The following is a 5768-nucleotide window of genomic DNA, read 5'->3' as shown; positions in this document are numbered from 1 at the left end:
CTACTAAACGGTGTGGGGGGGTAAGGGAGGTCCATTTATTTTAATATTGTTCAATCCTTAAATTAAATTTCGAACAAAAAATCTATTAAAGATAAGAATCTGTGTTCTTAAAAAATTCACGTGCGAAGCTTTTAAATTTTTAATTGTTTACTGCTCGTGGTTGTACTTTCTTTTTGTACGATTTCTATTTATTTAAAGTGAGAAAAATATACATTTAAAAGATATCTTAATAAATTTATTCGCGCCGACTCTTAATTGCAATTTCTACTTCCATTAATTATTTATTAAATTTTAATTTTTCGGAAGCTTTAGTTTTTTTTTTTCGTATTATGACATTTAAAAGAATTTTATAAAGAAAGAAAACAGCGGGGGGATTAAAGAAAAATAGAAAAAATCGATCTTAAATTCTTCTGTAGAATCTGTCGTTAAAATTCTACGTCACTCATGATATAATCGAAAAATTCAGTTTGTATTCGAAAAATGAAAGTAAAGTATAGAAGTATTCGAGAGGAAACAGATGAGTTTATTTTAATCACATTTCTTGCATATATCGCGTTTCTCTCGCTCAGGAATAAACATACACCTATTTAAGCGTGACAAGTTGAGCTAAAACAAAGAGATAATGATATTCTCGATAACATATTCATCTTCACATGGCGGAATACGGTCCTCGAGGCGCGCTCAGCTGCTTCGCGCGCGTGAGCGCATGCGCATGCGCGCGGCCGAGTTTCGGAGTCGCGGACTGCAGGAAAGCGCTCGCATTCATCCATCTATCCGTAGACGTTTTCGAGCCGGTCGCCGCTACCGGCACACAGTACTGCTCGAAAAGGTATAGGGAAGGGGCAAGGAGGATAGAGGACGGGATCGACTTCCCGTCTGCGTTCTCGCCCGCGCGCACGTTAGTCTTGCGACTCGCGGAGGAGCACGTGTTGTCGAGCCCCCTTGACAGGTCGCGCGCTGACAGAAGTCCTCGTGTGTCTCGTCTCGTCTCGGCTGAGTAAAAGAGGAAGGATCCGCAGAATCGGATGCGGATACGGCCGAGTTCGTCGCATGCAGCATGGAGAAATCGCTTTGCTCCTATCCCGAGCGAGAGCTTGTTACATGACCTTGAGTGATGTCACCGAGGCCAATAGGAAACCAACCTTCCAAACGGCGCCGCTACAACTCGATCTACCTGAGCGAAAGAGAGAGAAAGGGGAAAAGAGAGAGAGAGAAAGAGAAGGCGAGAGAGAGAAAGAATTCTGTGACGTCATCTGCGCGGTGGCGTTATGCGCAGCGACCCTGGTGATGCGATCGAGGTAGAGTCGATTGAAATTTTCTAGCCACAATATATATATATATATGTATATATAAATGTCACCGTCTCTCTTTCGATCCGCTTTATCTCGTGAGCGTCTCCTCCTTTCCCTCCTGGATATCTCGGCGTTCGCTTATCGGTCTGTCAGAGATTTCGCTCGCGACGACGACTTCGTGTCGTCGTGGCTGGAGGAGTCGCACAGGGACGGTTCAATACACGTTGCACCCTTGTGCGAAATACATATAGACTCTTCAGCATTGTCTTCCACGCTTAATCGATCCGGTATTCTTCAAATCTATCTCCATCTCTATCTCTTTCGTCATGAGACTGTCATCTGAGTCTCACCCTCTGTGTCCCCTCCTTCCTACCCGATGAGTGAAAACCCTTTGAGTTTTATGGTCCCGTGTCTCGTTTCCTTTTCTCTCCTTCGTGGAAATGCAGACCGAAGAAGAATTTATCGCGGGCGACGTGTGACGCGACGCGATTCGACAAGAGAAATGCGTACACATGTACATATGTAAGCCACGTGTTCGTGCGCACGTATACACGCTCGCCGCCTTCCAGTGGAGGAGTAGCGGCAACATCGCACACACATACACACACGCGAACCGTTTGTCGGACTCGGCCGCGCGCCTCCGACCCGGAGTCACCGACTTTTCGAGGCCACGGCAGACGCGCTCCGAGTATCTTGTGTGCGTGACGGGGTGTATGTGCGATTATTGTACGGTGTGTGTATGTGTGCGCCACACTCTCGCAGATTGCGCCGCGTCGATTACAACCGCGCGATCTATCGTCGCCGCGAGATACGAGCTCAAGGACGCGTCTTTTCCGCACGCTCGCGCGCGTGCGCGTGCGCGCGCGCGCGCGCGACCGTGAATTCCGGCCGGTAACGCGGGAATTTCGAGAGTACGCCGTATTTGGATCGTCTGAAATAGTAATTCGCGGCATTGCGATTCCCCCTTAAAGTGTTCTCGTAAATTAGAGATTTAAACGGATCGATTCTTGAAGAATTTAATCTCGAAGAACGTCATTTGACGTACCATCTTTTATATTAATTGCTGCATTTTTAATGAACAAAGGAACTTAAATCCATATCCTGCATTTATAATATTATTAAATCAGGGTGTCTACTCCCTGGAAAAATATAGAAAACCTGGGATTCTCAGGGATTTTTTTTTGTATCTGGAGAAATCAGGGAATCATCATGGAATTTTATTAGGATCTATAGGGAATTTTTTTAAAAATTTTCTCTTTGATAATTTTGCTTTTATATTGTAAGCAGTTGAAGGCAAATTGTGAATTATGAGTTTAAAATATATTTTAAGCGTATATCTATCTCTGTTTATATATATTCAATATCTTAACAAAATATTGAATATGCAGTACATATTCTTTAATTTAATTTTTAGTGATAAAAAATGAAAAAGATTATGCAAGTTAAAAATTTTTATCTTCACGAAACTATTCAGTTTTCTTTTCTGTATATTTATAAATCTAGCACATGAAACTTAAGTAGTTTTGTGTTTTTTCTTCGTGTGAATGTAAAACATTAGAAAACGTGTCCAGTAAAAAAACTTATTTTATAGGAAATTGCACGAAAAAATCTTAAAATATTCTTGTTACCTGGAATTTTGAACAAAAATATCTGGAAGATCAGGGAATTTTTAGGGAATTTTTTTATAAGATTTGAGTAGACACCCTGTAAATGTGCGCGCGTTTATGTATGTGTGCGTATCCGCTTTAAGACTTAATGATTTTTAAAAGAAGATTGAACTCTCCGAAGATTTATTAGAGAGAATCAGAGTTGCTGATATATTTTTTTTCGTGCGAACACCCGATACAATATGCGTTCTATTTGCGCTTTTACGCCGTTTCTTTAAATTGCGTCGAGAATGATAATGAAGCTGTGCAATATTGTATGTGTGTGTGTGTGTGTGTGTGCGTGTGTGATAATGGAAACGAGGGAAAGATAATCTTAAACGCGTGTTGAATCGTTTCTTATTTTCTTTTACGGAACGATCTTCCGCGAGGAGAAAGTGTTTCGATGATTCTTTAACGGTGATGGTATTGCGTAACGTAATTGTGTCACTAATCGTAACGTCAATTTGAGAGATACTGCGTAAGCGGCTTATATTGAACTTTTTATTTCCATTCCTTCGTCTCAATCGACTTAAAAAATATTAAAATATTTAGGAATAACGTAAAATATTTTCAGGAGATATGATTTATATTTTAATATATTTTTATAAATTTAGGAATCTTTATTAATTATTTATTCATACACAGTTGGAAAATTTATATTTATTTGTCAAAAAAAAATTTTTGTGTTAAATATTTAACACATTTATGTGTTAATTTAACATATTGCTGTTGAGTTAATTGAACTTAAAAGGTAAATTATTAAAACAACTGAAAAAAATGTAAAAATAACACGATATGCATATATTTTCAATTTTACACAATAGATATATTCTGTATTATTAGTGACAGGATTTATTTGTTAAAATTTACAGAAAAAATGTTGATTTTATTCTATAATAGGAGTGAGAGTGACTATAGATCATCAATAACTTTTTTCTAACAATAAGTTAATTTTATCATTAAAAATATGTTGATTTTACACAGAATTTATTTCAAATTACTATGAAGTTTGCATTTATTTTGTGTTGAAATATTAGCATTACATTATTAAATATTAACAGTATTAGTGTCACCATTTGACATATACATATTATGTTCAATTAACATAAAAATTTCTGTGGACTGTTTAAGACATGCAAATTATGTTAAATTTAACACGAATTTTCCAACTGTGTAGATCATTAGTATTGCAAAACACTGATAAAAAGTTCGCCGAGCGACGAAAAATCTCATGAAACATTCGCTTGTTAAAATATACCGGGTGTTATTCTTTTCGTTTATTTATTTATTTTTTTTTTTAACATTACCGAGAAACTTGGCAAGGAGAGTTATCGAGTTACGTACGGCTTTCACCGCGTTATACATTTGGGAAACGACTTGCTTGCGGGCTCGGACAACTACCTAAGTCCCTTCCCTGAGTGGTGTCGTTGTTTCGTTAGCGGTCTGACGCAATGACGGATAACAGACGCGCGAGGGCTAATGGACTGTGTATACAGTACAAAAACCGAGCGTGCGTGCACGCACGCACGCACACGCGCGCACGCACTTTCGACCGCGGTACCCCGTTCTCTCGGAGATTCGTATGATCTCTTAGTCATTCGCCGAGTAAAGTAAATTTTTAGCCCCGCGAGAGAAATAAAGGCACTCTTCTTTTCGAGAACGAGAATGGCTTGAATTGAAATCTGGATATTTATTCGTTTCAACGATATATAATCTATGCATATAATTTATTGTTTTAAAATTTAATGGAATCAATGATCCCTCATATGATAAAAATCTTGTAGTTAGCAAAATTTTTAAATTTTATAGTTAATTGTCTCTCTCAATGCAAGTGAAAAAATGTTTATTTTATATGAAAGTTATTCAATTTTTTTCAGTAGTATATTTGCAGATCTAGCACCTGAAACTTAAATGATTCTGCGTTTTTTTCTCTATGAGTGAAAAGCATTAAAAAACGCATACAATAAAAAAATTTGTTTTATAAAGTTACACCAAAAAATCTTTCAAATATTTTGTTTACCTGGAATTTTGAACAAAAACACCTGGAAGATCAGGGAATTTTTTTCACAAGATTTGAGTAGACACCCTATTACACGAAAATGAAAGAATCTAAGATGAAAAAATATATCATTTCATATAATAATATTCTTCATATTGAGGAATTTACGTTGTATTCAATTGAACATTTGATTTACATGAATTCGATAATTGAAGAAAATACAGTCGTACAAAATGAAGGAAATAAAGCTGCTTTATATTCTTCTATAAAACAAGATAATATTAGAAAAAAAAAAAGGATTTTACGTTGATGAAATTTTGCATTGCAATGACATAGCGTTTTACTCGTAGCGTGACATCACTTGAGCGACTTGCTGTAGCATTCGTGTATGCGAGATGCGTGTGTGTGGGATACACAAAAAGCGGAGTCAGTCGTTTCCACGCATTATCACGTCACGCATAACGTGAACGTCGTGAGGGAAATGCTACCATCGTTCCATTGGATGGAAAAGATTAAAGGTCCATTTGCACTTGTCCGTTACGTTCGTATACCTAGCGTTCCTCGGCAGAATTGGGTGTGATTATTTCCCCATTTCAGGATCGCACGTTTGTTAAAAGCCATAGATTTGTCTTTACTTATGTGTACGCTTCGGTGTCATTTGTTCTGTTTTAAAATTTTATCGTCAACGATGGCGCGGTTACAAAAATAAAAACATTTTATTTCGTCCCTTATAGAATATAATATAGTATCGGGTGCGATACGGGATACAAAACGGGCAAGTGTAAATGGACCTTAAACATCATTTCGCTCGCGCGGAGTTGCTTTGTACAC

General features: G+C 37.7%; 1 protein-coding gene across 1 annotated transcript in view; it reads left to right on the top strand.

Moving 5' to 3' along the window:
- The window catches only part of LOC115241833 (nuclear receptor coactivator 2-like), a 143490-nt gene that overhangs the window by 112794 nt on the left and 24928 nt on the right, over window positions 1-5768 (top strand). The gene's annotated exons all lie outside the window — the stretch shown is intronic.

Source organism: Formica exsecta, unplaced genomic scaffold (genome assembly GCF_003651465.1).
Source record: "Formica exsecta isolate Colony F162 unplaced genomic scaffold, ASM365146v1 scaffold512, whole genome shotgun sequence".
Taxonomy (NCBI): domain Eukaryota; kingdom Metazoa; phylum Arthropoda; class Insecta; order Hymenoptera; family Formicidae; genus Formica; species Formica exsecta.
Note: the sequence above shows the minus strand (reverse complement) of the source record. Positions and strands in the feature narration are given on the sequence as shown.